General features: G+C 42.5%; 1 protein-coding gene across 3 annotated transcripts in view; it reads right to left on the minus strand.

Annotated features, from left to right (window-relative positions):
* Window positions 1-25461, minus strand: part of ARHGAP15 (Rho GTPase activating protein 15) — a 509509-nt gene that overhangs the window by 478574 nt on the left and 5474 nt on the right. The window contains exons 1-2 of one of the 3 annotated variants that reach the window (XM_025201252.1): window positions 23496-23567; window positions 18112-18244 (exon numbers count right to left, since the gene is read on the minus strand). The exons of 1 other annotated variant lie outside the window; for it this stretch is intronic. The gene's annotated coding sequence lies outside the window, so the exon portion shown is untranslated. Of the gene's footprint in view, window positions 1-18111; window positions 18245-23495; window positions 23602-25461 lie in introns of those variants that run through there. One more of the 3 variants, XM_006021328.3, reaches the window with a different exon arrangement.

The raw sequence follows: 25461 nt of genomic DNA on the forward strand, positions 1-25461 counted from the left end.
CCCCTGCCACTGCTGTGGCTGCGCCGCACCACTCAGGGGGTGCGTGGGGGGGCAGGAAGCTTCATCCCTGTGGCTTCTACCCAACACATGGATCTCCCAGCTGCCTTGGAAGGCAGAAGGCGTCCAAGTGGAAGGCATCCAGGGGCTGCAGCTGAAGCTCCATGTGCTGGGCAGAAGCTGCCAGGCCCAGCCATGCTGTTTTTCTCCCTTCACCCCCAGCTGTGACTCCTGCTCCTGTTGCACTGTGCAGCACCACTTGTGGTGGGGGCAGCTTCCTTCAGCCTGACCACTTCAGGCCAGTTCAGTTTCTTTAAGCCTCACCCACTGCCCGCCTTTGCCTGAGGTGCTGCCCTGGCCAGTGTCTGGCCTTAGGGACAAGGCTGGCAAGGGCTGCTTTCCCCCTATGCCTCCAGGCACAGCCTGGCTGGGGTCCCTACAGGCTAGGGTGGGGTTTAAACCCCTCCACAATCATTTTAGCCCCTGTGGGGGCCTGGCCATGCCCCCCAGGTCAGCTTCCCTCCAGCCTTGCAGTTGCTGCAAAGGGAAGGGAGGGCTACTCTAATACCCATGGTTTCTAGCCTGAGCTACTGTAGGCATGTGCCTGCATTTCCCAAATTAAACATGAATGTTTGTGCACTTGCAAATCAGTTCAATCTTTGCAGGTTAGACTAACCTGCAAAGATTGAATCAATTCAGGCTCAGGCTTTTTGAATGTCTGTTTCTAGCCTAGTAGTCCAAATGTAATGAGAATCAGAAGCTTGAGACAGGGATCAGGAAGAGAAGGACTGGGAGAACAAGGACAAGCAGGAATAGCAAGCAAGTTAGACAGGAACAGGCAGTACCGTTTTAACAGGATCTAGGGAAATTTGCTGAGGAGTCCATGGCAGCTTGTTTGTAAGCCCCTTCAATGGCTGAGCTGCTTCCTGTGGGGTGTGGACCCATTAAGAGCCAAGAACCAATATGATAGCTAATCAGGATAAACCTTCTTATCTGCAGCTAAGGTTGTTCTTAATGTGTGCACCTGAGGTCACCTTTTGTAAAATGGTTACATGTTTTGTACATGTCCTATGAGCCATTTTACAAATAATTTACATCTGGCCATAAATTTCAGTTTTAAAAATCTTGTGTGGATTCAGTGTTGTCAGCAACTGCTTTGCCTTGCTACAAAGGACATGGCACAGGGCAAAGGATTTCAGCTACAGCAAAGCAGATTTTGGTTAAATCTCAGGAAAAACTCCATAACTGTAAGAACAAGAGGATGAAGGTGCAAGTTGCCTGGGGAAGTTATGGAATTTCCTTCATAAGAGATTTTTAAAGAAAACCCTGGGTAGCTTCTGTCTCCAGTGGCTTAGGAATAGTGCAGCAGGGGTTGGGCTATGCAGGGGCTTTAGAGTGGGTGACCCATGAGATTCATTCCAGTCCTACAGTTCTAAGTCCATGCTTAGCATCATCATCACTGAAGCATGCAGAGCCATTGAGTTGTGACTCTGGGCAAGGTCAATGATATGATACAGGGTGAACAAGATTCTTGGCAAGGCTGTGAAAGCTGAACGAGCATCATTATCACTTGGAGGACAGGAGCCTGCAGCCACAGAAATTGTGACCTCACCATCACTCTACCTCAGCCAGAAATGCTCCAGCAATCTTGAAGTTTGCAGCCACACCATATTTACAAGCATGTTTCCCCAGCAAGACACCTATTTTCCCATCTGCCTAATCTGTCCAGAGATATGCCTGTGTGCACACACACACAATATGCTTACCCTACCCACACGGTTTGCAAGGCACAGAACTGCTACCTCTATGTGTGGTAGAAAAGGGCAGAGTTTTTAAAACCAGGAAGCACTTCCCTTTTTGTTTCTGCTTTTATGTGGCAACAAACAAGAGCCAGCAAAACAGAACTTAAAACCCTGCGTTCCCTTCTTAGACATATGGCCATGGGCGCAGAGGCATGCAATTCAAAAAGGGTGAGGAGGTAGCCATGGGTAGGCAAGCATGAAACGGAAATGGGGTGAGAAGAGGGGCATGTAAGAGAAAAATGTGTAGGTGTTGGGAAGGACAAGATATTCTAGCACTTTTCAGAACTTGTTTTTTAGGCTTAGCTTCTCTCCACTAGAACTGGCCCTGAATTTGAGTCTCCTGGGCCACAGCAAATGGCTGCTTGGAATGTATGTGCATCTGGATCGGGGTCCCCATACTTTCCTCTTTGTTAGAGAAGTTTCATCGTCCTCATCATGGGGCACAACGATGATCCCTCCTTTGAGTCTTGTGGACTCTCCTCAGAAGTGTCCATCATTAAGACAGGGGTCATAACAGGGTCTTTGTCTAGGGTGGTATGCAGCTCCATAGGAAAAAAACATGTCATAAGGGAATCTCCTTAATATTTCCTGTGGAGGAATAACTTATGGCTCTGCTTTGTCCATGCACTATTTGCAGTTTCTTTGATATCCTGCCTGCATTCCTCACAAAACCTCATTGTGGAGCTGACTAAATAAGTCTATATCCAGAGTGAACACTCCTAGAAGAAGCAAAGGGTTTTGCTGATTTGGAGGCACTTTACATGTAGACAGAGACTCACATTTCTGCAATCAGGAACATGTAATGACCAAATTTGAGACTTGGTTTTCTTTATTGGGTTTCTGAAGCAAAAGACAGATAGGACTTTACCGCATGCATTGCTGAGAAGAGGGGTCAGGCCATGTGCAGAGGAAAAAGCAGGTTCAGGATGCTAAATGTAATTATAGGAGTCTAAGGAGAAGGGTATAGCTGTTGGGCAGGTATCAATATGAAAAGAGTCATGAGCTTAAGTTTTTCCATTAGCTTGTCATTCCCCCCCAATCAGTACCTCATTTTAGTTACCTCCTACACCATCTATCCTCACTGGGCACGTCTACACGTGCACCCGACTGCGCAGTTATTACTTGCTTTAACAAGTAAATACAAAATGACTGTACAATACCTACTGGTAGTCCTCACAGTCCTGGTGCTGCATGGGTCATTTTCTAACCCTACCCGCGCAGTACCCTGTTGATACTGCACACTAGCGGTGGTGTCATGGTTCATGCCTGCTGATGCTATGTTGCTACAGCAATGTAGCATCTCACATAGATGCACCCACTGCTCACTAAAAAGGGCTTCTCCCTCCACTTACGCTAGAAGACTGTTACCTGCAGATCCATAAACATGCCTGTTCCCATAACCTACTTCTGAATATGCAATTGATTCTAAAACCTGTGCCTACATGTGATGCTTATTCCTGAAGTTAAATTTGTCATACTAATGGGTAAGAAGTAAACCCTTATGTTTGTATATGCAAATATGCATTCTTCAAAGCAGCATTATTTCTGAGAATTTGGCCTTGTGCATCAAGAGGCAAATTAGCACAGCAAATGCAGTGACTGAGATCAGCCAGACACAAATGATTTCATATTCAAGTCCTGGTAAAACAAAGTTAAAAGGACCCCTCTAGAATATTTGTCAAAATGGTATTTTGACTTAAAAGCCAAAATGAAATATGTTGAGTGATGTTTCATCCCATTTCAGTTTTTTTTAATTAAAAAATTACTGTTGACATTTTCCTTGTTTAAAAAAGGTTTGAAAATCATTTAAATATTACTTCGTGAAAAAATAAATAAAAATTGATCAGCTCTACCCACTACTATTGTTGATTCTTTACCAGTTTGCTGAATTAAAGTTTTGACTATGGAAGACAGCTATGGGGGATGCACCCAGATAAGCACGCACATGCCTCTTGCAGCATCTCAAACCCCTTTGAGATGCTGCAAGATGCACATGCAGCAACAAAAAAATGTTTCCTGTGCTGCAAATTTGAGTGAGTGCGTGCAGGGGTTTTTTTGAGTGCCAGGATGCTGAGGCTGGGCAGGGCAGTGATTGGGGGCAGGGACCAGGTGGAGGAACAATCAGGAGGGCTGTGGGAGCACTTGGGGGCTGGGACCAGGTGAGGGAATGATGGGGGGTTCTGGGGAAGCGATCAAGGGATGGGGCCAGGTGGAGGTCACGTGGGCCCTGTGGGGGGCATGTGGCCTCTGTTGGGGGATTTTGGCCCCTGTTGGGGGGCAGTCTGTGAGCTGTGTAGGGGGGCAGGGCACCCAACCCTCCTGAGCAGCTCCCCCTATATGATCACCCCCACAGTCTCCCCACAATCCACCTACAAACCCCACAGCCCCAAGCCACCCTCACAAATGTCTCACCTGCATACCTGGCCCTGTTGGTCAAGAATGAGGGGACTGGGGCAGGGGGCAGGCTGTGGGTTGGGAGTGAGGGGCAAGAGCAGGGGCAGGACACTGGCATATCAGTGCTGTTCAGCACTGCACATCCAGGTAAGTGAAGGGGGCAGCTCTGATTTTTCTATTACAAAAAAGCCAAAAGTCAATGCCAAACTGTATAAATATTTAGAATTTATCTTATAAAGATGATGGAGGCACTGGTAGGCTTCCAAATAGTTTTCAAATTGTAAATATATCAATAAAACATTACCCAGCTGATTGGATCGATCTCTCTCTACACACACACACGTATATATATATATTGGACTTTTTCTTTACTTGTGGAAGAACATGGATTTGGGGGTATTTTAAAGAGTGACCTTGAGATTTTTTATGGGAGATTTTGCAGTTTTTAAATAGGAAACACCAGAATTTCTGCTAGGGAGGCAAGTGGCAGGACCCAGGCAGAGGAGCCCGCTCAGAGCTGGCACCCTGGCCCCAGCTGGAGGTGGCTGCCCTCCTGGCCACTTGGGGCCAGGAAGACATGCTTTGACAGTTCAAAGCAGGCCACCACATAGGAACATCTTTCGGGCAATAACTGCCCAGATGGCCGGGTGGTGGCACACATGGCAGTAGTGCCACACAAAGTCCAACTGTCCAGCAACAGCCCAGTGGCAGATGGCCCAGAGGGGCAGCTACCTCTAATGGCCATGCTGTTCCCATCTGGGTCTGGTAGGTGGGCAGCCTTGGGGCCACATGTTGTCGCAGGTAGCAGCAGGTCACAGCCAGGCAGCAGGCCCCACTGCCAGACTGCTGCAGTGGGTAGAGGGTGCAGGGAACTCTCAGGGCTGCTTCAGCAGTCCAGCTGGCACAAGGGGTAGTGTCCCCAGGTACCAACTGGCCAGGCCCCAGAAGCTGCTGAGGGTGAGTAGCCCTGAGCTGCTTTCCAGGGCAGCTTTTTATACTGCTGGCACCAGCACAGGTGCTGCCCCCAGGCCCTAGATCCCCCTGGCTGCAGATCTGGGAGGAGCCAGGCAGAGTTATTTTGCCCCAAGTGACACAATTTGCCCCACACCAAAGTGCATGTCCAGGAACGTGTGGTGAGGCAATGAGCCCCAGCTCAAATTTGCTCAAAGTCTTGGCCAGGGACAGTAACAGCACCACACATGTTCCTCCTTCCTTCCTCCTGGCTGCTCCTGGACAGCAGGGGAGATTGGTATGGGTGGGTAGGGAGCAGGTGCTGGAAAGAGGCATGTGTGCCACTGCTGCTGTCCCCAGCTGGGTGTCCCCCCATCCCCTTTCAGTCTCCACAGAGCTACTCTCCACAGCCGGGACAGAGCAGCAGTGGCTTTGGGGCTCCCAGCTACCTGACAGCCTGGGGAAAGCATCAGGGAGGTGGGTTCTTCCTTATAGTGCCTGCTTATTGCCTGGCTCTCCATTGTCTTTTGCTGGCCCTGGAGTTCCAGCCATACCATGTCCCCATGGTCTGGGAGTGGTAAGCCACACCCTCTTTCAGAAAATTCTGGATCTACCCATGAAACATTAAATTTGACTATGTAACAACACAAAGAACCTGCAGTGTAGGTTTAGATTACTTTCTTTCATTGGCAAAAGAAAGTCTAGTTTACTTCTTCCGGTGGGAAAAGAAAAACACCTGTGTTCATTAACTGTTAAGTAAAATAACTTTACCAGTTGCATTTATTTTTCATGATGAGATTACAAATAACTTGTTCTGTAATTGTAGATCTTTCCATTAGTTACCAACATAAACTTAATTTCAGTTTTCTTCCAACTCTTCCCCCATTATGGCTCTTGTAACGTAAGTCTTTATTTCCATAGAAAAATGACAGATGTAACATAATGGGGGGGAAAAGGCTAAGTATCTGAAATTCAAATCTTCTGCTAAATCAACAGAACATTCACTTATATCACCTTTACCAATATAGCGCAGGTAGATTATTAAAGAGCCTAAAACAAACCAACACTGGCTTTCTAATCCCATACTCACCATTAAACTAACCAGTAGACAACCAAGCCCTATGAAAAAATGAACTATAAAAACTGAAGGTGATGTAGAGGAAGTGTGCATTATAATAATCAAGCCGATGTTTGCTGGTTTCACAAAAAAGTATTCTCAGTAGCTCAGAGAATTCTATATGATGAAAAATGAGTCACCGTGTCTAGCAGGAGGAGGGAAATTAAGTTTGAGAGGCCAGTTTCTGGAGTTTTTAGTGGTTATTCCTCGGTTGTGTTCAGTGTCTTTTATGAGTGTAAGAGTACAGTACTAAATTAGGACTCCAAAGTGTGTTGTATTAAACAAACACATAATTGGTGCTCCATGAGACATACAAACTGAACAGAAAGGGAAAAAATACAAGTGTCCTAGGGGGAAAGGTGACAAACACCTTGTAGCAAAAGTCTCCATCATTTCTATCTAAACATACTTTTTGTTCTACCCTGACCATTCTATAGCATAGATTTGGGTGGGTTAGTGAGCCTAAAAGATGAACAGAAACAGCAGGTCATGCAGTGGAAATATTAGTGGTATCAGATTAAAGTCCTTTGTCGGCCCTCCACAACATCTATAATTTTCAGTGCTCCCTACTCACTTTAGTCCTATATTGGTAGCTCCTGCTACTCATGCATTCTCCACTGTTTCCTTGAACAAAATTCTGGTGGATATTTTGTATGCTGGGGGACCAGTGCTCACAAGATGTCATGGAGTAGTTTATATTAGCCTCCTAACTGACTCTTAACAGCAAAGCAAGACGACCCACCCCCACCCCCACCCCCCCGAATTCAAAGATAGCCCTCCTCAGAAATTTGGAGCAAATATATATGTATCACAAAACATTAGAAACACAAGTTCCAGGGATGATCTAGAAACATTAGGGCCCTAATTCAGAGTTGTGCTGGTGATGTTATATGAAATGCTGACAGCCAAACAGACTTTAAGACAATGTATCTGGCATGTGAAAAATCACTGCAATGAAGAGGAGTTTCTGGTAACATAGAGATAATACAGCAGTTCCTTTGCAAATCCTATAACAAAGGGAAATAGCTACAGAACACAGCTTTTTAGAGGCTTTTGGCAGCCTTGCAGCTCATACTCAAGCATCCATAACTTAGGGAGGCTCATAGTTCTGAATTTCTTTCTAGTCTATTAGCAAAATTACATAGTCAACCCTGACAAAATCACAAGACGTAACATCCTAACCTGCCACAGGTAAAGTAGGGGGACCACAGCTGCAAGGTTGTTCAAAAACACTTGAGAGATCCAAGAATCAGTAAAACAGAACTTAACAGAAACCCCCACAATCCATACCATTTGGACCATACGGTATAAAATTCCCAGAACATCTTATCTTCTGATATTTTATGCATACAAATCAGCACAGACCACTTCAAAAAGAATTTTTGTTTTCACTGTTCACCTGAAAAAAAATCTATTATTTTTGTAGCCCTTGTTAAGTTAGGTTGGAGGCATTTTGTGCCTGAAAGCTTATCTGACATCTCCCCCAATTGTACAGTTTGTCCAAAAAATGTTATTACTAAAAAACCTTGTTTCTCATGACCCAAACAACATACCTTTCCACTATCACTGTAGGCTATACCAGACCAAAGAAAAAACTTTGTGTAAAATCTTTAAAAATAAGTACGGTATTGCCAACAAGATTAACAAAGAATGAATGACTTTTGAGAGATCTGCCACAACCCAGGAATTGAGGGCATCTGAATAATAAGTAATTGCAACAAAAAAAAAAACAGTAGCTACTCCAGTATCCTGTACATACAAATTAGCAATCAGTAGTAGTGTAGCTAAGGGGGGCAACCAGGGTACCAGCCCTGAGCACTAAGTTAGGTGGGATGCAAAAACTGGGCCACCGCCAGCACCAGCTCAGCCACTGATGCTTCCCGTGAGCTGTTGCTGCCCAAAACACAGAAGTGTCCAGATATGTCTCTGGCAGTCACTTTGTTCAGTAACTTCTATTGTCCCGCAGTTGAATTCGAAATCCTTCTAGACAACTTACAAAGGCCAGAGCTGCCCCAGGAACTTACAGTCTAAGGCAGGTGTGCTCAACCTCTGCCCTTCAGGCGAAATATGGTCTACAGACTATGGTATGTGGCCCACAGGGCTCTCCATGGGTCAGGGGGATCAGTGACAATTAATACTGCCACAATCCCCTGCTGTCAAATCCCAAACTTCAAGCCTCACACAGCAGGCTGGGGCTGGGCCATGCCCCTACTGCCCCTACAGCTGGATTGGAGCTAGACCACACCCCCTCCCCCCACAGCTGGATCCGGCTCAGTCATGCCTCTCCCACCATGGGACCAGATTGAGGCCAGGCTGCCTCCAGCCCCATACCAACCTGCACAACCAGAAGGGGTCCCACCGTGACCACCCTGGTACCGGATTGAGACCACCAGCTGGATCCAGCCCACGGACTGACCAGGCACTGCCCATCCAGCCCACTGGCTGAAAAGGTTGTGCACCACTGGTCTAAGGGATGGATGAAGAAAAAACCGAATGTCCAAAAAGTGCCAAAAAAGCTCAATCATAAGATTCCCTCCTTCCCCCCGCTTTTCTTCATCATTATAAATTCACAGTAGTTATTTACTTTCACCATTAAAAGTGTATGCTTTGCCTCAGCTTCCAACGATCAGCTCTCATTATGTCTTTCTGATAGGTGGAAAGGCAACTACCTTTTGTATTGTTTTTTACCAAACTTTGGTCTCCTGCTATCTAAAGTGTTTTTTAGAGATTGAATCATTGCTGTTGCTGTTTTCTAACCATTTACTAATTTGTTATTGTCCTTTATGAATTGTGAACATCAGAGTATGACCCAGCACTCCAATAAGGTTTTTTTATTAGTAGCATTTTTATGACCACACCTGACTCCTTGTTTTTCCTCCTGTGTTTACATGCAAGGATTCCTGTGTTTACATGCAAGGATTCCATTCCCTTTTGCTCTGCTTTGTAGTGGTATTTCCATGATTGACTAGTTAGCTGGAAAGGTTGCTGGCCCCTCCATTGGGGTACTGTCTAGCACTGAAGCAAGAACGTCCCTGGACCTCTGCTATAAAAAGCATCCATTGGAAGATATTCTGCACTTAGTTGCCTTTTTTGATAATCAGCTATTTAACCTATTCAATGTGGACTACATTTTTTGTACAGTGTTTTAAAACATCAGAATGTCTAGCAACACTAATAGTCAAACGCCTTACAATGGTAACTATAATGTCAATGTCAACTCAACTTGCAAACTCAAACGGTAGAATTTGATCAATGGTATATATTTTCCTTAGAAGCATGCTCACTGACAATAGTTAAGACACCATCCTTCCATTATTTACTGAATCCATCCCCTGTCAGATTTCCCATTATTTTGCCCGGACATAATGCTAGATTAACTGTTCTCCAGGTCCTGTAGTCATTCTCCTTACCTTTTTTAAATATAATCCCAAGGTTACTTCTTTTCCTGTTCCCTAGGATTTAAGTAGTGTTTTAAGATTTGGTAAAAATAAAAACATAAAAGGGTCAGAAAGTTCTACAGACAATTCTTTTAGCAATCTTGGGCACAAGCTATTCCCTCCAATTTAAAAACTTGTGGTCAATGCAGAAGTAAGTGAATGCTGATTCCACACAGAAAGTATACTCTTCAGTATTTATATTCAGTTCAAAATTCTTCTAACACTTTGTCCCTGCTCAGTATATGTTTGCACAGTGTCTAGCACAATGGGGCCCCAATCCTGATTGAGAGCCCCTCGGCAGTAACGTAATACTAATAATAAAGCGTTTTCAGACATTCCTCTTATGCAGCCTTAAGGCTAAATGCTAAGAAATCTGTGAGGTTTTAAATTGATCTATTAATATATGATGGCTTGTTTCAGCTTCTTTCATTTTCTTTCTTTTTTTGCAGTTGATACATTACACATATTTTCAGGATAAAAATATAGTTCAGCTAAGGCAAGTAGCTACATGAAATTTCAATCATGGTAAGCAAGTATAGGATAAATCCCTACTGGTATGCACTTGGACTTACAGAATGCATAGATCTTCTGGAATTAATGTTACTATTTAATAGAGTTTTGTTATTATCTGTGTAATATAGTCATACTATAGTTAGTCATACTGAGGGCCTGATTCTGATCTGATGTTCATAGTAAATCTGCTCAATACAAGGAAGCCTTGTGCAGAAATGTATTGCATTACATATATGAGGCAGAGATGGTAATCTCATGTATATGCATTGTCATCAGACTTGCTAATTATATGACTAATATAATATTTTGAGTAAGATTCCAGTCTGCTAGCTTTATTCCAGTTCCAACTGAACCATCTACAATTCTGTGTATTAGCATTTTAGAAAACCATAACTGTTTCTTTCACTACGTTTGAGAATTAAAACACAAATCTGAATGATGGTTTATTGGATTATGGTTGGATTATGACACACTGACATTACCCTAAATGATGCATACACAATTATAACAGGTTAAAACCCACCCCTGCTCCCTGCCCATACACACTATGTGATATGGCACCTCCTTACATCAGGAGGAAAGTAGCAGGTGACATTGACTGGCAGGTACAAGGGTCAGACAACTGCCACCCACTACATGGACATCAGCCAGCACATCATCATCTCTCATCAAGAAATAGCTTTTTGTCCTCTGCCGTACTATTCACCACATCGCTGGAATCAGCCACAACTACCCTCTGGCAAAAATAATGGGATAAACTAGGTGACAAAGCTGTTGAATGGAGCCAGCGAGGAATTACCCACAGTGAAAAGTTAGCGTCCAGCTCCAATTACAAATAGCACACATAGCAGAGCCTGAACAGATTGAGAGTAGGTCTCAGCAGATGCAACTTTCTCATGAAATTATGGGGCCTCTACATAACCAAGCAATGTGTTTGTCAGGAGAAACAAACAACAGATCATCTCCTGAGGTGCCCTGTAGCACCACAATCCACCCCACAAAATTTGGCAACACTAACACCAGAAGCAGTGGCCGTGAAAAGTTAGCGTCCAGCTCCAATTACAAATAGCACACATAGCAGAGCCTGAACAGATTGAGAGTAGGTCTCAGCAGATGCAACTTTCTCATGAAATTATGGGGCCTCTACATAACCAAGCAATGTGTTTGTCAGGAGAAACAAACAACAGATCATCTCCTGAGGTGCCCTGTAGCACCACAATCCACCCCACAAAATTTGGCAACACTAACACCAGAAGCAGTGGCCCGTGCAGAATATTGGGAGCAGATGGTCTGGAGACAAGATGAAGATGACAGAATCTTTCAGTGCCTTCATGTGGCACCACCACAGTTCCACCAGAGGTATAACAATGAATTGTTCCCACACTGAACAGCTGCAGCAACTGTGGTGGCCAGGCCATCAGTAGACACCAATCTTGTGCTTCCCCTAAGTCAATGTTGAAGCTGGTGGCCCGCTAAACCACCCCTACCTATGCTATTGAACTCCATATACAATAGATCAAAATACACTTCATGAAATAAAGGGTGAGGATTTAAAACAATACAGTTTTCAGGTTTATGGGCTCCTTATTCAATTACTTCGGGCATGGTAACCACAGCACTGAAAACGTTAGGAGTGGCATTGCCCACAGGTAGTTTTGTTATAACTTGTAATTCAGCTGTTTGTTTCAGTATCTTAAGCTGTTTACAGTATCTTAAAATACCAAAGATGAGAGACATGAAAGAACAATGAGGTTGTTTTTATTTGGGTTGCACCATATATTCTACATACCTATAAATTGTTCTTGTAGTTTTCTATATAGGGAGAAAAAATGTAGGCAAGTAGGTGCCCACTTTGGCTTATTTCTGGTTGTCTTGTTTAACAGAATATACAAATTCAGTACAAAAGCTATGCAGTTACAAGAACTGTAACTCAGTTTCTCTTGGAGACTACACAAAAGGAGATGTGAAGGAAGAGTGCATGCACTTTGCACAGTGTGAAAGGAGCTGGACAGTAGCTCAGTACCAAGAGGTTGGAGAAGTTAGGTAACCATGGTAAATATAATAAAGTAAGGCCAAGATCCTGCCCTGTGCCAGTGAAGCTTTGTGCCACTCTAGATTCCTGTACATATGATGAAATGGGTTCAATACCCCACTATCCCAGCCATGCCCAGGGCACAACAAGCAGTGGAATCCGAAAAGCAAACCATGGAGAAACTCAAGAGCTGTCTTTTCATGGCCCAGAGCCTGGGTTTTCTTCTACACTAGCTTAGGGATGGCTTGATAAATAGGAAGGAAGGGGAAGGAAAGATAGAGATAAGGAAATAATCCAATGTCCAACCTTCCTACATTCGTATTGAACAACTACGGACTATCTCTGGTCCTATGTGGTCTCCATTCTCCTCCCTGCCAATTCCTGTGGGAATCTTCTACACAAAGGTTGCCTACTGGGAAGACAATCGATGTGTAGAGCAATGGGAACAACACGCAAAAGAAGATCTTCATGTCACCAAGAAACTACTACACAAGTATAAGTGCACAGGCACACACCCATTTATAGAATTTGCTCCTTATTTATACATGTGAGAGATTTTGTTTGGTTTTGTGTTTTATTTTTTAAGTACAAGGAGTTTTTGTTTTTCCTGTCCAAAAATATTTAATGCAATAAAATCTTTGCAAGTGTTTTCCGAAATTGACAAAGGCCTCTGAGATATGTTAGTTTAATTTTTTTTTTTAATTCAAACTGAAAAACGTAAAGTAAACTTTGTGTATTAAAATACCTGTTCTTGCCTAAATTCACACAATGAAGCTGAACTAAGTAGGAATCTACTCGAATGAGCTACTGCCAAAAAAACCCCCAACAACTGTGCGCGCAAAATGCTACTTACAGCTCTTCCTGTTTGCAAAGCATTTAATTTTTTTTACCTGAAATATATTTGACTCATTCATTGTGGTTTCCACTTTCTGGTTGGGTAAACCAAATAAAATATTCTAGATATACGGTCAATATTCAGCATTTCCAGTGTCAAAGACAGATGAATAATATACAAACTGATATTTAACACTGGTAGGCTGGTCACAGAGCTTAGGAAATAAATGGTTAGCAGTATGTTCCTACTGCTGGTAAGCTAACAACTCTCCAAACCTTGTGTGGGAAGGGGAGAAAAATCCTACTTTGGTATAGGATAAAGATGATACAATTCTAATTCTATAAAGCTTTAAATACAATTATGCCTCTCTATATATGTCTGATGCTTATGGTGTTTTGCTGTAGAGCAAGTTTCATTTTTTTGTATAAGAAACAATGTTTTCTCTAAAAGCTTGGGTGACATAAAAACCTGAATTCGAAGCTTTTTCTGAGGCTCTAAAATGTTCAGAACTGTTGTTACTTTAGTGCTACACCAGATCAGTTCAGGAACTGAAGTAATGACACTCTACAAGCAAAAAAATGTTCTTGCTATTTTCACAGCTATAACCAGAAGCAGAAGTGCCAGAAACTTTGGAGAATACTTGTTTGAAAGATCCCCAACCCCACTTCGTAAAATCTCTGATGGATAAATTCAGGTAAACATTCAACTTTTACATGTTTACCTGAACCAGGCCTACAAATAAGAGATAAGAATTATAGTGCAACTCTACATTCAGCATTTCAAATACAGTAAAGAAATGGTTACAAAAATAACTTGAAAGCCTGAAAACATCCTATTGGCCAAACGAGGCTTTCCTGAGTTGTATAAGATGTTATTACACAACTCTGCTTGCTTAAAACATCAGTTTCATTTTGACTATGACTTTGGCTTCACACGGAGGAGCAAAAGGTATTTTAACTTTTGCTAGACTGAATCCTGTAAAAATTCTAGTGAAAACAAGGTAGTTGTTTTACATGGTAGCTGATTAAGGTAATTCTTAAGGCAGACTGCAACTACAATTTCCCTGTCTTCACTGGAATTGGAAAGTGGCTTTAATGCAAAAATAAAATTCACCTGTTAACTCAGTGAAAGCAAGGGCTGTGAGAGGGGTGGCACCGAACTTACTGCCCAGGGAAGGCAAAATAACAAATACCTCTTTAGTATTTCATATGAATTAGTTATGCAAAAGAGGGTTTTTTTTCCCTTTTACCCAGTAGTGACTGAAATTTAAAATAAGTGGCATGAATGTAGCTGGATAACAATGCCCTGAGAAGAAGGTTTCTGACCACTCCCCTGCCCCCCAACCTTCCCTGCATTAGAAGTTAATTTTTGATTTCTTAAATAAAGCTGTAAACCAAATAACTTTTTAGAGCTCTTCCTTCAACCATGCATTCAATATCTCCTATGTTGTGAATACTACAATTGTCCTATTAGTACTGAATGTGAGCAAGGAATTCTGCTTACTGCTCCAGGATTCCATCTGGAAAAAAAAAATAAAAATCAGGATTTGCAGCTGATGTTCCCTTCATTCCTTCCCCTTTTCCACCCATTTTCAGCCTCCCCTGCCACTACTTTCATTCTCTCTGCCAGGATAATAACCACATTTGATCCCTTCTTCTCTAATTACAGTCCCATACTGCCTGGTCTTTTTACAATCACAGCCTGGCCAGCTCTGCACTTCTGTCCCAGTTTCCTTTAATTGAGTGCTTAGTACTGCTCTTGGAATGAAAGCACTGCTCTGCAATGGAACTACATCAGTATTTCCATACGTTGGTATTTACACTTTAAAAGACCCCACCCCACCTCCGCAGAGCCCATGTAATTAGAGGGGCTCTTGGGAGCCAAAGCACCTGCAGTGTCTTGTTTATTTAGTATCCTCTGCTTCAAAATGATGGTGGGGGCGCTTTAACTAAAGCTTGTTTGATGAGCTTTAGTTAAGCACCCCTGCAGCCATTTTGAAGCATAAAGATACTGAATACATGAGATGATGAGGCTGCTGGAGCATGCTAATTAGCATACACTGGATCAGGCATTGGGCACATGTGTAGGTCCCCTAAGGCTAGGCACAGACATTACATATAAACCAGTTTAAAAGATCAGAAACTGGTTTAAACCTGTAATGGAACAGACATTTAGTGCACATAAACCAGTTTAAAAATGGCTGAAACTGGTTTGAGATAAACCTGGTTGAATGTAGCATTAGACTTAACTGATTGAGCTCACCTGAGGGTGATCCTGCCCCCATCATGCAGCTGCTTTGGCAGGTGCTCAGCATGGCTAGCTTGGGCCATGGGGGCAGGGCCACCCCTGGCAACTGTGGCTCCATTACAGCTGCTCCTGGTGCCCTGGCCCAGCCAGGCAGCACTGCACAGAGCACCCCCCTCCCTGCCCTGCAGTGGTGGGGGGTAGGGGGAGGAGGAGGAGGAGGGGAAAGAGGCATCCTGCCTCAGCACTGGATACAGCCCCCCTCCCTGCCCTGTGGCAGTGGGGGGAAAGAGGCTGCCTCTGGGGCCGGGCAGCCTGGCATAGAGCCCCCTTCCCTGCCCTATGGTGGCAGGGGAGGAGCAGGGGGAAGAGCCCCCCTCCATGGCTGGGCAGCACTGCAGAGTTGCCCTCCCTACCCTATGGTGGTTGGGGGCAGGAAGGGGAAGAGCCCCCCCAGCACCAAAGAGGGCCCCCCCACCCTTCTGTGAGGAGGTGGGGAAGAGGAAGGAGGGGGAAGACTTCTCCTCTGGGGCCAGGCAGCTCTGTGTGCCAGGATTGCTCCCAGCTGTCAGGGAGCAACTAGGGCGGGCAGAGCTCTCCTCCTCCTCCTCTTCCCCACCCCCTCCCCAGCAGTCTGGCCAGGGTCCTTCTTCCCCCAGCCTCCGAACCCTGCAGGCCAAAGTTCAGGTTTAAATTTCAATCATACTCAGACCTGCTGATACTCCTCCCCCACTTCCTCAGCTCAGCAGTGTAGAAGGGAAGGGAGGGCTGCTGTAGTACCCTCAGTCTTCTGGCCTGAGCCACTGCAGCATTTCAGGAATGAAAGGGGAATATCCATCCACTTGCAAACCAGTTCAATCTCTGCAGGTTAGACTAACCTGCAAAGATTGAATCAATTCAGGCTTGGGATTTTGAATGTCTGTCTCTACCCTAAAGGGCCAACTTTAAACATTTACAGGAACTGGAAAATTAAAGATGGTCTCTGAGCACAGGTAGCTCTCTATTCCATACCACCAAGAAAAGGGCAAGCTCTCAGCAGCCTAAAAGTCAGCAAGGTCTTGTGGTCCAACTCTGTGGTGCTGCTGTACTGAGGAGACTGGATGCTGCCAGCCTAGTTCTGCCCTGCTGCACACAAAATGTTGTGCCAAATGGCCTAGAAACTGACAGACCTTCACCTCTTAGCAGTCCTTTTCCACACACGCGCTTCTCTACATTGTGCTGCTGGAGAGAACAAAGGCATGTGGCAGGAGAGAACAAAGACATGTGGTACAACAAGGTTTTGTTTAAGGGAAGAAATGTAATTAGTAGGGTAGTCTCAGGTGCCACTAATTACCTCACATCATGGAATATGACTATTAATACTTATGATATCTTGAAGTGTAAATAAAATATGTATATATGTAAACTATTCTGTGCTCAACAGTGTAGGGATTTTAAATATGGAGCATATCTAAATTATTACATCAAACAAATAAATTATTGCCTCCAGAAAGTCTATATACATGCAAAGTCCTAGGAAAAAAATCTCTTCTGTACATGCACCACCCAACCTCGCTACAAATAGTTATATCCAGAAACTGTTATATCTATCTATAGTTGTTCTGACAAACAATACAGTAATAAAAAAATACTAAACTATACATTTGCACAGTAAATGGGGTAATTATGAAAAAAAGTTGTTGAATACCTATTGTATTTCTATGTGCAAAGATTACACTTTGTTGTATGGCTGGTTCTTAGAAAATTGTGACATATCACTATCATACATTGAGTAACAACTTCTTTTCAGGGTGTCAGCACTACAGCCTGAATGTTGTCAGGCCAGAGCAGCTAGAGTAAGAAACTTTATTTAATTATCTGTGGCTCTGATTTATGCATCATTTTGTGTTTCTATCTCTTCATTTTGCTATCCTTTGAGAACTGACCCATTACAAAGCACCAAATTTAACATAATGAACAGAATATTAAAAACCTAGAAAGTTGGTCTATGGACACAGCAGGATCTTCTGATCCTTCATCTACTGTCAGAAATATTGTAGCATGCTAAAATGTTCAGTGTCAGGGAGCACTGAAGAAAATGAAATGCAAGAAATGTTAGACTGAGCTGAAGCAGACTACCAGTTTCTTCAAATGACAACTGGGGCTCTGACCTCCTCCATATATAAGGGCGAAGTTACACTTAGCTTTGACCACTCTAATGACACCGAAACATGAACATCTACACATTAAACTTTTTTTAAATTAAAATTTACATCTACACATTAAACTCATTTACTTGTATTAAGTACCTTCTGTACTTGTGTTAAGTATCTCAAAGTTACACCACTTCAGACAAGGGTTAACTCTGGGCCTTGCTACCTAGCTCATGTCAGGGTAATTTCTTTTTACTCCACAGAGATAAAATGAGCAATTTTCAGTCCTCCAGCATCCCAGGATGCACCACTCCCAGCCCCTCCTCTCCCCCCAGCAAGGGGGCTATTTCCTAGCCACATGCCCGCTCACCAGCCCTCTAGCAGCAAGGTCAGAGCTGAGAAGGAAAGAAACAGTATTCACTCTTAATATGCAGTTACTCACAGCACTTTCTAACAGTAACTCTACTTAGACCACACTAAATCTGAGGAATGTTAAGTGTAATGTTCACCCTTATTTAATTAGGGCCAATGAAATACCACAAGAAAGAAATGCTAACTATAAATAGCTTAACTGTTCCCACATCTCTTGTATGGCTATGGAGCTATTTTATCTGCCAATCTAAAAAGAATAAGGTAGAGGAGTTTTAAATTACTGACCTGTTATTTTCTCCTTTTTCCTTTTAGAATTACCAGAATAGTACTAATCTGGAGCTCAAGTATTTTCTCACTTTTAAGGCCAATCACAGTCAAGAGAAGGGCTGGTTAGGGAGTTTCCAACAGAATACTTTTTCTTTCAGGAAAAAAAAACACAATTTATTGAAAGCCAAACCTTTCACAAAAATGCATGTTTGACAGGTCTTCCAATAGAACCCATACAGGTTTAAAAAATAACCGGGATTCCTGTCACTCACTTGCCAAGCTCCTCAGCAGCCTGCTAAATGTTGCCAAAATATCAATACCTGCAGACAATCTTGGATTTGGGCACTAGTGTGCTCCCAGTCTACAGAGCAAGGTTGGCATGTAGATAAATTTGAGGCAGAGAATTCTGGGGCTTACAGACAATTTAACCCATCAACTTTGCCATCTCCAAGAATCAGGCAGTCTAAAGAACCATCTTCCACAAGATTTAGGCATCCCAGAATGTCAGCTCATCTGGTAGTTTTGGCATCTCTCAGGGGCCAAGCCCATTGCTCTGAGCAGAGATCTTAGAAGAAAGCCTGACAACTGTCAGGATCTAGATTCTTGGCTTTACACTATTGAGGGCTTCTAGGATCCTACTGTACAACTTGGAATTTGGAAAACCTGAGTTGAACTTCAAGGGTCCTCAGCTCCAAAACAGTCCTGCCATGTGGACCCTCTGGCAATGAAGACCCCATGCCCTCTGTTCTTTTCATGAAACAAACGTGGGTTATTTCTTTCTCCATGAAGGAAGAGAGTTTAGCAACATGTTGTTTAGCCCACAAACAGTTATAAGTGCTAAATATCTACATGAAAGATGATGACAAGCTTTGTGGGAATTATCTAATACAGCAGAGAGTGGCCTTGCAAAAGGTGGAGTCAAAAAAAAAAAAAAAGAGGAAACAAGAACAAGGATTTGAAAAGCATTTTTCATCTTACTGCCATGCTCTCTATTTTATGATGCTGACATAGTACTTGAAACTGCTGCTAGATGGGAGTTGCGCCTGCTCCAGAAGTCACTTGTAAGTGACAAATGTAAGGCCTTTTAGGATGTGCATTATGCCTTACATTTTGCTAAGAATCTAAGTATCAAGTATTCTAATATTCTAATGGGAGACCACTCTTAGGAAAAATTACCACTTTACCACAATATGCCAGTGTCTTAAGCAATCATTAACCTCTTACCCTAGAACTGTTATCGATTTGAGTTCACTTTCCAAAAGCTGCCTACTCAGCTTCTGAAAATTAGAACCAGTTTCAGACATGGCCCTATGGCTCCTACTGACTTTAGCTGAAATGAGAGATGTATTGAAATGTGTCCTGTGTTACAGTGTGGAGAGCTCTAAAGTTGGAACTCAGCTGATGTAAATCATCAGCCAATGGTGAACTTACATGAGTTGGGATCTGCTCCCCAAAATGTTTCCCTCTCCCTACAATGCTATAGCAATTCTTTAAAAGCATCCAGTACCTCCTTGTTTGGAGATATCACAAAAAAGAACTACTCCCAAGATGGAAAAAAGTTAATTGCAATATGTACACAGCTGCCATCAAGATGCTGTAAATTAGAATATAAATGATTAAAATATATGGAAAACTTAATTACAACCCACACTTATGAAATTCAGATAGACTGCCACAACATTGCCTGTATAGAAATTGGAAGTTAATAGTTTTCATTTTGCAACAGACTTTGATGGAGGTAGATTTCAAGAGAAAGCATGTTTCAGACTTCAGTACCCAACACAGCAGAGGTACAATCACTTTCTGACTCAATAAACCATAGCAAGATTTTTAACTGGGATATTTGGGTAATGAAGACATCAACATCAAGGTGAGAGCCTCCAAATAACAGTATTGCTAAGGCTTTAAAAGCTGTTAGTCCTTGTAGTTAATCTACCCATAATGAAAAGCTCAGGATGTTTATAACATGTTCACAATTGGTCATACAATAAGGAAATGTGCTCCTCCATTCTAAGCAAGCTGAGAGTAATGGAGAAGCGCTGTTGTGAGCCTTGCTGAGAGGGAATTAAGGTAATCAGACCTAGTCATCAGAGAAGCTGTGGCAAGATCATCACAGAACAACAACTGGGCTAGAAAAATCACTAGAAAATCACTAGAAAAATCACTTTTGTGTTAAGTATAATACTTATCTTACCATGGAAGAAACTAAACATTACAATGGGGGCATGTCTACAGAAGACGCTACAGTGCTGTTGCGACATGCTCCCTCATTATAGCGCGTTGCTACGGTGATGTATTGGCCAAAAATAACCATGCGTGGCTGGCACAGAGCGGTATGGGCTGTTACTGCGTTGTCTTTTGGTACTTCCAAAAGGAAGTACTAAATGACAGTGTAGTAACAAAGGCACCATATGGCCACTTGTAGATGCATCCTGGGAGTCTTAACCTGGATCACTATTGCTGAACTAATTCTTTCAACAAATGAAACCTTCTATTATAACTTCTTCATATAAGCAATATCCACCAGTATCAACTTTGTTTTCTCAGCACTGAGCAGGAGATAGTTTTGTGTATCCTGGCTATGACAGTCATTAAGAAAGAAGATAAAATGCAAAGACGACAGCCAAGATGCAGAAAGACGTACATCCTGTATTCAAAGGGTGTGTCTACATGTGCACATTTACTGTGCAGTACATGTGGTGACTTATGCTGACTTGAGCATAAATTTGATCATGCAGGTACCAAATTTACACCCAATTAGTTACTGCGCAGTAACGTATGTGTAGGTGCATTATTATGCAGTAACTCAGGGGTCCTCCCTGCTGAGCCTGTCCAGCCACTAGAGGACCAGCCTGAGCCCATGCCTAGGGCTCCTGGCTGGCCACCTCTCCTGGCTTCAGTTTGGGACTAAAGTTAATCCCAAGGGCTGGCAGCCAAGTGGCTGGAGGCTGGCGTTACCCCTGGTGGCCACAGGGACACATGGCAGGCTGCTCTGACCTGGGACAAAATGTAGTCCCAGGTTGCCTGCATATGTACATGCCGGCCTATTCCTGCTTACTGTGCAGTAATTTACTATGCTGTAAATTTAAGTCAGCACATGCATGCACATGCAGACATGCCCAAATAGTAGGTGTTGCAAGTTTAGGGAGAATATGCAGTAAAGTGCAAAAGGTTTAAAGTGAAAAAAGGAACTGATCTTTAATTATGGAGAATCAACTCTCCCTTGATAATGATACCAGAGTTCTAATGATTCTCTCTCTTTAAAATTCGTCTCCCTAACTGAGGCTAAGCAGTATTTCAAATTTTGTCACATTTCAAATCTGTCATGAAAAATTGCATTTGTCCATTATCAGAGATGGACTTCTGTCTTCCAAGTGTGACTGGAGCCAAGCCTCCAGAACCAAGAGATGTTTTCTGGAGAAGTAGACAGATCTCTGAATGTTAAAAATTTGGTAGCCATGTCTACCAGCATTAAATCTTAGAGTAATGGCATGACAGCCAAAGTACTTCATTTAAACCAGAATTGCAGCTGGTGGGTCCCAAAGAGCCATCTGAGCAATGAAGCCAAATGCAATCAAAAGGAGGCAGTCCATCAGAATCCAGTGATTCCCATAGTCCAGAGACAAAACAAGACTTCCCACTCCAGGACAAAACCGAAATCTATGAAGAGCATAGCATATGGAATCTCTATCAATGGAAGTGTAGGTTAGACAAATATTTTGTCACAGGTGATTTACATGAGGAAGATCCTGCCTTGAGCAAGGAATTATACTAGGTAACCTCCTGAAATCCCTCCTAGAGCTCTGATTCTATGCAATCAGTGTTCTGTGGTTCTTAGAAAGGATTGCGGCATTTCAGAGTTATCTAACTGCATGTCGCCTGTAACAATTTTGCGGGGAACTCTCTAATGTTTCCATTGAGGACAGGTAACTTAATATTAGACAGCTCTTTCAAACAGCTGCTGAAAGTCATTGTGGGTTGGGAGAAAAAAAAAAACATGATCCTAAGCATAACCTCAAAACTCATTTTCAAATGTCCAAGAATAAAATGTTTAAATATCATAGAAAAGATTACAGACTCATGTATAAAGTATTACTATATTATGGTTACTTTCCTTGCTTCTTGTGTTCACTGATTTTGTATCTGCAGAACTGTTTTTTTCTTCGAAAAGTTCAGGAAATGTGTATTGTCATTGTAGTAGAGTAACACAAGGTTTATCCCCTAAAAACAATACAATGGACACTCACATTTCAGATGAACTTCAACCTTATATGTTTTCTTTCAACTGTGACCCATATTTTCAAAAGATAAACAAGTTACTCCATGTGATAAGTCAGTTCACAAGTGACTGCATGACTTATGTCAATGCATGTGTAACTGGAAACTTAAGAGATACATAAAACATTACCATATTGCCTCATAAAAATATATGCTGACCTTCATTAAAACATTGTGTTTATTTTTCCCTAAAAGCAATTAAGGGCTATATCATGAGGACTGCAGACACGTCCAGACCAGGGGGGAGAGGACTAAAATTGGACTAGTGTGTCTGAACAGAAGTCCGAGGAGAGACTTTACCTCTAGATGACCCCTGTCTGAGCAATTCTAAATTACCAAAAGAGTGGGCAGGTTATATCATCCGTTTGGTCAATCTACACTAGCTTCTCCTAACACTAACCATAGTGAAACGCTGTGTAGAAAAGGAAGAGATTTTTTTTCACAATAATATAACTTAAACCTAAAAACACCTGTGTCCTATCTATATTAATATACTCGTGCATGGCTATGAATGATGTGACGATAATTCAGTAATGAATTCCCTGAAAATGTCAGCGAAGCTTTTGAATGACGTATCATGCTCTTTTCTCCATTTCCTACCATCTCTTCTGGCTGACAAAGGGAGATGAATGGCATAGATGTTAGATGAGGGTCGGAAGGGACCTCAACAGATCATCGAGTCCGACCCCCAGATCATCGAGTCCGACCCCCAAGAAGGCCTACCTTCTTCTCACCTCTTTTGAGATAGTTTGTGCAGACAAAAACAAATTGGGCTAGTAAAAGTGGAAGAGGCTGAAGCTGTTCCTCATACTTGCATTGTACGGCTTTCTGGATTCTGTAAATACTAACCCCATCCTCTAAACAGGGAACTAAACAGCATCTAGTAGTTCCCCCCCCCACACACAAACACTTTTCAGGGGACTCTTGCCCCCCAATAACGGTCCAAACTATGTCCTCGGTTACACAATTCTTTTGAACAGCAGGCCAATTCTGCTCCTTTAAAAAAGTCCTATACATTGCCGGAGAAGATACAAAGCATTCCTATTTCATCATTCATCTTTAGAAGCATGTTTAGAAACAGGTGTCTGAACTGTAATAAGGTTAACTGAAGTCTCCTTACTTACAGAATCATGAACGTCCTCTTCTCATCTCAAACTGTCATCAGCCTGCAATTGTTTAACTATTTCAGAAAACGGAAAACATTTAGGTCACATGGCTACAGGCTGCCTTTGGGTTAATCTCCCACAGCTTATAAAGGCAAAAAGAAAGCAGGAAAAAAAAAGTAAAATAAAACCACTTCCTGCAAAGTAGGAGTCTACAAACTCACTAATAAGTCACTTACCTCTCACTCTACCCTTCCATAGTAGATAACAGACAAATGCTAAAGTACAAAAGCAGTTTCTTTGTTGAATTACTACAAATGCAGAGGGTAATGTTTACTTCTTTGCAGAAGGTAAGCATATGGTTTAAAAAGAAACACTGGAAGGAATTATGATTCTAAGCCCTGAGACAACTTCCCTTTTCTTCTAGAAAACGCTCCGAGTACTAAAATAAAAAGCTTGCAGCAATCTGCTTGCACTGTTTTGAAATGGAGGTTTATAAACACAACACCTACCATGCAGTTAAGTTGGACCTATAAAGCAACAACTCTAAGAATAGTCAGTATTCAGCATGTACTAGAAAAACAAGCATGTTTGAACTGCAGGCTAGTTACATTTCTGTGGGTAAGCACTTCTGCTTCTTCAACTTTTTTTTCAAACTTCTGTGACATTCGTTGAGAAGCAAGCATGCTCAGCTGCTTCTCTCTGTTACAATCAACATTAGTGCCTTTCAGGTGAAATGAACCTGTGGAATTAGTAAATTTGGCTGCAGATAGGGTACAGTTAGCATCTTCAAAGCTCCATGAAAGCAAGCTTTATTCCCATGAAAATTTTCATAAATAGTTCCCAGGCTTGCCTCCATAGTACCTTTCCTTTACTCAGTAGGAAGGATGATACTTCTGTATTTAGAAAAATGCTTATTCACTTGCTATCAAAGGTCACCTAAACCATTATGAACAGGCAGCGCTCTCTCTCTACAGTACCCACTCCTGCTGCTGTCAGAGATTGCCTTCAGACTAGACAGACCATTGGCCTGACCCAGTTAGGCAGGGCTTCAAGCACTCCAGTGATCAGCGATGCCTGAATGAGTTGATGGTGAGGTGAACTTGTACTACTGAAAGAAGGAGGCTCTTCTAAGGCTACGTGGCAATGGGAAAATGAGGGGGGAGAGGAAATGTTAATTAGGCACAATGAGTTGTCATGGCATAAAAGCAGCATTGTGAATTTTTTAGGGACAAGGAGGCTGAAATGGAACTGAGAAGAGCCTTAAACAGGAGGGTAAAGACCAGAGCTACAAGACCATAGCTACATAGAATGACATTTTTCCTAGGCAGAATACTATCAATTGCTGCAACAAATGGAAGACTCCTTGGCAAGAAACACATTAAACATGGAATTTTGTTCATTCTTACAGATAACTAGCAGTAGTGTGGGGTCACAGAAGAAAATGAAGGAACCTATAGCTGCTGAAGGACAGCAGTAGTAGTGCCTTGGAGACTTAGTCCTGAAGACAGGATACATTTATATCGGTGTAATCAGCTGTTTTATCAGTGTAAAGAAAACAGGAGTGGACAGCTGATATAACCCCCTTCACCAGGATTATTTCACCCAATATGGTATAGAATTGCCTCTAGAAGAATCAGGGATAAAGCTATGCTTGTGTATGGTGTAATTTAATTGGTGAGTAATATCAAGTGTAGATGTGTCATTGTTCATTGGCCCAGACCATATAAGGAACAGGAGCCCATTGTGTTAGGTGCTGTATAGACAGACGCACACACAAGAGCGTCCCTGCTCCTAACTACACAGGAGACAAGAGACAACAGATGGGACAGTAAATGTAGGACAAAAAGACATGTCTTTCTTGGTCAGTATGATAAGCAGTAGGCTTAGCATACCAGCAGCATACCTATCACACTATGGAAGTATGATTTTAAATAAGAGTTGTAAAAAAGGAATTTGAAGGAGAAAATGAAATAGCTTTACAGAG

Source organism: Alligator sinensis, unplaced genomic scaffold (genome assembly GCF_000455745.1).
Source record: "Alligator sinensis unplaced genomic scaffold, ASM45574v1 scaffold693_1, whole genome shotgun sequence".
Classification (NCBI taxonomy): domain Eukaryota; kingdom Metazoa; phylum Chordata; order Crocodylia; family Alligatoridae; genus Alligator; species Alligator sinensis.